General features: G+C 38.3%; 1 protein-coding gene across 2 annotated transcripts in view; it reads left to right on the forward strand.

The window, feature by feature from the left end:
* Positions 1-5,350: 5,350 nt before the first annotated feature.
* The window catches only part of LOC125649096 (uncharacterized), a 130,183-nt gene continuing 128,516 nt past the window's right edge, over positions 5,351-7,017 (forward strand). Inside the window, exon 1 of one of the 2 annotated variants that reach the window (XM_056164610.1) lies at positions 5,351-5,400. The gene's annotated coding sequence lies outside the window, so the exon portion shown is untranslated. Of the gene's footprint in view, positions 5,401-5,559; positions 5,631-7,017 lie in introns of those variants that run through there. The other variant, XM_056164609.1, reaches the window with a different exon arrangement.

A 7,017-nucleotide genomic window follows, 5' to 3' on the forward strand; every position in this document is an offset into this window, starting at 1 on the left:
ACTTGTCTTCCTCCAAGAGGAAGCCTTTGACTAAATATCAGGGCAATATCTGTATCCGTAATGAAAAAAAGGCTCAGAAAACTGTCTAACCTATTTTTAGTCCAAAAGTAGGTCAAGGGTAGACCAATCCAGCTGAAATGCAAACTGAACTTGTATTCCTCTGAGAGGAAGCCTTTGACTAACTATCAGGGCAATATCTGTATCCGTAATGAAAACAAGCCCGGAAAACTGTTTGACCTACTTATAGCCCTAAAGTAGGTCAAGGATGGACCAATCCAGCTGAAATGCAAAGAGAGAGATATTGTGACCAAATTTCAAAGTTGTACACGCATCCGTTACGGAAAACATGACCCGGGACGGACGGACGACTAGCCAGCCAACCGGACAAACGCACTGACACCGCCACAACATAATACCTTCCATCTAATGACGGGCGTATAAAAAAAGGTAGTGACAATTCCATCGCCAAACGCTCGGCATCATGTGTGAATGTCACGGGTCCTCGGAAATGACCTTAAAAACGGATGTCCCGTGTCGCAGTAGGTGTGGCACGCTAAAGAACCTTCACTGCTCAATGGCCGTGAGCGCCAGGCATAGGCCTAAATTTGAAGCCATTCACAGGCATAGGCCTAGATTTGAAGCCCTTAACCGGTCGTGGTGACGTCTCCGTATGAGTAAAACATTCTCGAGAGGGACGTTAAACAAGATACAATCAATCAATCAATCTGGTGGGGGTGATTTGATTGATTGATTGTATCTTGCTTAACGTTTCTCTCGAGAATTTTTTCACCAAGACTGACGAAGGGTTTCAAATTTAGGCCTTTGCTCGGCGTATACGGCCTTAGAGCAGTGAGGGTTCTTTAGCGTGCCACACCTACTGCGACACGGGACATCCGTTTTTAAGGTCATCTCCGAGTACCCATGACATTCACACCTGATGCCGAGCGTTTGGCGATGGAACTGTCACTACCCGTTTTAATTAACGACTTAGGTCTGTCGCGGGCGGGCCTTCCGCATGCGGAGTGAAGGCTCTAACCTCAAGGCCACCGCGGCGGGGTGATTTGAACAACCTTGAATCTACTCTATCCCAGGAAGCGTCCATGTAAATTCAACTTTTCTGACCCAGTGGCTCTTGAGAAGATTTTTAAATGGCCCCACCATATCGCGTGTAAAACTTTGATGGCCCCTATCATGGCTCCACCCTACCCCCAGGAGCCATGATTGGAACTAACTTGAATATGCACTGGTCAGGAAGCTTTCATGTGAATTTCAACTTTTTTTCTGGTCCAGTGGCTCTTCAGAATTTAAAAAAAAAAAATTATCCTCACCCTATTTTTGCCTTTTCTTGATATATCTTGACCTTAATTTTCAGAACAATCTTGGACCCCCTCTCCACAGGATGATTTATACCAAGTTTGACCGAAATTGGCTCTGTAGTTCCGGAGAAGAGGATGAAAATGTGCAAATCAAGTTTACAACGATGACAACAATAGACAACGAACATATTTTGAGCAGAATCTTCGGCTTGGGTGAGATAAAAAGACGTTCCGGACGCCATGTTGCAGGTTGTGGTAGCTCAGACCATAGACATATAACGTTATAAGTCTATGCTCAGACGTAGAGCGTTCGTGTCGTAACTAGGAGGAAGTGAGTTCGAGTCCCGCTTGTTGCATGGCCGTGTAAAACCAAATACGAAAACAGTCAAGCGTTCGGTGTTTAGTTTTCTATGGAGCGCCAAATTAACATAAACTCAAATAATTGAAGATATCTTCAATTATTTGAAGATATCATTAATTCATTTGATGCGCGCAACAATTGAATTAAAGATATCTTCAAATAATTAATGATATCTTCAATTCTGAATTATTGCGCGCATTAATTAAATTGATGATAGCATTAATTCTTCAGCTGAATTGATGCGCGCTTTAATTGAATTAATGATCTCTTCAAATGAATTAATGATATCAACAATTGAATTGATGCGCGCTACAATTCAATTGAAGAGAGCAATAATTGATATAATGCGCGCATTAATTCAATTGATGAGAGCAATAATTGAATTGATACGCGCATTAATTCATTTGATGAGAGCAATAATTGACTTAATGCGCGCATTAATTCAATTATTGCTCTCTTCAATTGAATTAGTGATATCTTTAATTCATTTGAAGAGAGCAATAATTCTTTTAGAGAGAGCAACTATATAATTAAAGATATCTTCAATTCAACATATCCACAATTGAATTAATGATCTCTTTAATTGAATTGTTGCTCTCTTTAAAAGAATTGATGAGCGCATTAATTCCTTATACAAAAGCATTGTAAATGATTTAAAGATATCTTCAATTGAATTAAAGAGATCATCAAATTATTTATACCGAGCTCTAAATTAATTATTGCGAGCAATATTTCTACTAAATTGATGCTCTCATCAAATGAATTGAAGAGAGCAATAATTGAATTAATGCTCGCATCAAATCTATTATTGCTCTCATTAATTAAATTGATGCGCGCATTAATTCAATTGATGAGAGCAGTAATTGAATTGAAGCGCGCATTAATTCATTTGATGAGAGCAATAATTGATTTAATGCGCGCATTAATTCAATCAAAGAGAGCAATAATTGAATTGATGATATCTTCAAATAATTGAAGATATCTTCAATTATTTGAGTTTATGTTAATTTGGCGCTCCATGGTTCTCTAGGTGAGAATGGCGGGTTTTTCGGATAGGATCTTAAAAATATAGCACGTTAAAGAATCCTCATTGCTACGGCCCTGCTGGGCGCTGGCCATAGGTCTAAAGTGGTACTTAACCTACAACTGCTGACGTCTCAATATGAGTGAAGAATTTTTGACAGTACGAACAATCAACCGTGATGCCATTCAATCACGTGACGCGTTTTATCCAACAATTGGACGTCATTTTAGTCAGCGGCGAAACAAAAATTGTATCAGACTCTGAAACAAAAGATAATGTAGTACAGGATTTAAGAAATGTTGAGACGGGCAACGGAAACTTTACCATCGTCTACGACTAAGCTCGTCCTATCTTTGACCAACTGAGCTTAGAATAACGATGTCGTAGATTGGGTACGTGCATTTCTAGAGATCCCAGTTTTGATTAACATCGGATTTGTTTGAAACTTAGATTGTGTGGGTAAATCTTTTACCGTGTGTTTGGATTTTAGAGATCAGAAAACGACCAAATCCACCGCCCACTTGACCTGTTTCAATTTTACAACAGCGTAGTGGGATAATCTAAGCAAATTCACTGTCAGTTGTGTCAACAAAGACGGAGTTTGTATTTCATTTTATACTGTCGTCTTATTTCTTTAAACTGAAGCACACATTTATTCTTACGTATGAAAGAGAGAAAGATATTTCAGATTTTAATTATAGATAAAGTTAATAGTGAATTATTACTTCATCATTAGATCAACATTCTTAATTGTTCACAAATATGTGTCAATATCAGACACACACCACTTTTTTTTCTCGACGTGTAGTTGAATGTGGTGGGAGAACTATTCAGGTTAAGGCGTCTTGACATAATCAATAGATTCAATGAAAGTCCTAAGTGTTGAATCATTTATCATGATACATATATTATTTGCTGTCTCTGTCACTGAGCGGATCATTCTCAACACGTGTACCGGTGTAGCCCCCCCCCCCCCCTCCCCCCCCCCCCCGGGAAAACTGGCGATCTACATACTTACCCCCCCCCCTCCCCGGGAAAAATGTGGAGATATATAACAGGTCAGCTGACTATAGAGTGCACACACTCTCCTCTCCCAGTATTGCCAGATTATTTCCCCTTTCATTACATTCCAGTTAGGTTCAAGGCGGGCCATCTTCGTAATAATTTATAATATATATTGAGAAGACACCGATTATCTCCTTGTACAGTATGTACATAATATTTTCATTATGAAATCAACCTCATACTGCTTGTTTAATTTTCTTTTATAGTCTACATATGGAAAGATGTGTAACTTTCCAATACGATCCGAGTTACATAGGATTTTACCATACAATGGAAGTTCCTACAGTGCTTTGATTGGGGTGTTTTCCCTCACTATATATTACCTTTCTCTAAATTTTGTGTATGTGATTTCTTGAAATCTATCACATCCAAACAGATTTTCGCCAAAGAGCGTTATATAATCGAGACATTCCCATGACATCGCATTCGATTCTATTTTGGAAAAAAATGACAATTTTCCAGGACAAGTGTACTATACTGTGATAAGTTGAAGTTGTGCAAGATAGAGCTTTTGGACGCCAGAGGCACAAGGGGTAAAATTTACTGAGCATGCTGTGGTCATAAGGCACAAAAATTGAAAAGTTTTCGCAAAAGTTGGATAAGTTTTGATAAATATCCTTTTCCCAACAATGAATAGTTTGTGAAAAGAAGTACAAAATATTGATTATATATATATTATATCGATTATATATATATTTGTTCAAATCTAAGCCCCAAAACGTGAGAGGGAATCCCTAACCATGGGAAAAGTTCCACTATATACAGTACTTCCTTGGAAAACTACCCCAGTTTTCCGAGGGGAAGGGCAGTATAACTGTTATTCAACCCCGGAACCTCTGCAAACAATGAAAGTAGTGCATCTCTACAGAACGCCAAAACACAAACGGAAGTAACAGAAGATGTCAATTGATGCACGCATCAAATCAATTATTGCTCTCATCAATTGAATCAATAATTGATTTGATGCACGCATCAACTGATTTATTACGGGCACTAATTGAATTGATGCGCGCATCAATTGAAATATTACGCGCAATGATTGAATTGATGAGTACGTCAATTCAATTGTTGTTCTCATCCAGAATATTGTTTTTCTAAACGGGGACGAGGCAGTCAGGGACTCTACTTTTTTCTTCAAGGGAGAGTCCATCCTTTAAGGTCTAACATTCAGGATATTAGTTGAAACTGCTTAAAAATATATACTTCAGCTTAACCAATCATCCGGTTCTCCCCCTAGATCCGCACCAGTGAGGGTATACATAGGGTGTTTGATGTTCTAGATTAACATATTATCTAACAAGAATGTTGAAGGCTCTAAACTCCGCTAAGTTAATGACAAAACCAAAATTGGGTAAATATAACGGACAAACACTTGGGCAAGTGTTATTTGCAAAACTGCACATATCTTTTAAGCATCTTTTGACAGCGGCGAGAGTCTTATTTGCGAGTCCTACCAGGGGTTAAATTGATTTTGAATCAACTGTAAATTTTAAACCCACGTATATCTATATCACTTCTAAAGAACATGTACAGGAGTTGCTGTGAAACACCGATGATCTTTAAAATGAAAATCCTTTTCATTAGCGCAATACCCGATCTACCTCGCCGACGGAAAACTTCTGCGCGAAGCTGAGGTATGTACTAGTAAGACTAGACCTGGCGCCTCGCCGTTTATGAATCGAATCCCAGACAAAGGTTTGGCTACTCCAAAAATCTGCGACAAAATTTCCAGGTGCAAATTCATAACAAAAAATATCAGTATTGTACATTAGCCTGTTATCAGGGACCGGGAATTGGTGTTGAAAGGTGTGGTTCAGATACTGAGATAACATTTGGATAGAGAGTCAGTGTTTTCGTAAACTTGGTAAGATTATTTCATTTTTAGTGTGGGGTCTAGTAGATTAATTAATTAACAAAGAATTTCCGTTTGTGGTCGTGCTGGTTCCCTCGCACCCAATGAGGGAAAGAATATTATTACTTTATATTACAGTGGTCGAAACAGCGAATTTTATGAATATATATGTTTATACATGTATTGATCCGCACGAAGATTAGTTTCTCTTTATGAATTGTGCAATGGGCACTGAACACTTCCCATTGCAGGATATGTATTTATAGATAGTATTATTCAATCATAAATGTCTTGCATTGTGGCATTGTGCAAAGAATTCAAGTGCCTTCACATACCGGCGTAATAGCACTTCAAATTGATCAACCTTTGAATTTAAAAAAAAAATCCAAAGGCGAACTCTAAAATCTTGTAACCATCCTATGAATATGCTTTATGAGTCTTGGTGCAAACAACATGAGATGGGTTAAAACATTCGGGGTATACCAAAAATATAGTGAGAAAGGAGTGTTTTATAGTTTGACAATATGATTTTGAAAAACTTCTGGTACTTTTCATCATACGATTATTCAACGAGTTCCATTTACAACATAAAATACCATACTGTATTACGAACACACCAGAGATTATTGTCGAAAGGTGACAGAGCCATTTAGTTTTGTCGCTTTGGTACAGCTAGTAAAACGAAATATCCTCTCTCTTGTAAAGCACACCACGACTGGAATTTGTCGAATCTCTTATAATTTCAGACAAGTCTTTCAACAGACATTAAAACCGCATAAACTCCGTAAATGAGGTGTAAAATTAAAATGACTTAGGGTGGATAAAGATTTACGGTTGGAGCTGCAACAGATGGCCAGCTGTAGGTATGTCGACGTCAATTTCAAATGATGGTCTTTCCCGAGTGAGCAATCTTCCCATGCACCCTCTTACTAGTTGTGCAGAACCGAGACCTATTTCGAGGCTAGACAACTTGACCAGACGTTTGACCCTAGTTAACCTTCTGCTAAATTAAAAAAAGTAACGTAATCCAATTAATCTTTGTTGATCTACGGACCCGGGAGTGCCTTAATGCGGGTTTTCGACCACTTGAGAAATATACTTAATCTAAGGCTTTATTAATTGATGAGATATAAGACCAACAGAGGAAGTCGGACATAGTGCTCGAAAGGCCGGGTCAATACAACTTTTTTCTTATCAAATACCAACACAAATATGTTAAGGTATGGCTTATTTTCTCTTTCCTATTTTATCGAGGGTATGTTTTGAGAAAACTCGTGACATGTGATTCCCTGATTCCAACACCTGTTCATTTATTTTATAATGACCCCCCCCCTCTCTCTCTCTCTCTCTCTCTCTCTCTCTCTCTCTCTCTCTCTCTCTCTCTCTCTCAGTTTTTTAA

This window comes from Ostrea edulis, chromosome 5 (assembly GCF_947568905.1).
Source record: "Ostrea edulis chromosome 5, xbOstEdul1.1, whole genome shotgun sequence".
NCBI classification, from domain to species: Eukaryota; Metazoa; Mollusca; class Bivalvia; order Ostreida; family Ostreidae; genus Ostrea; species Ostrea edulis.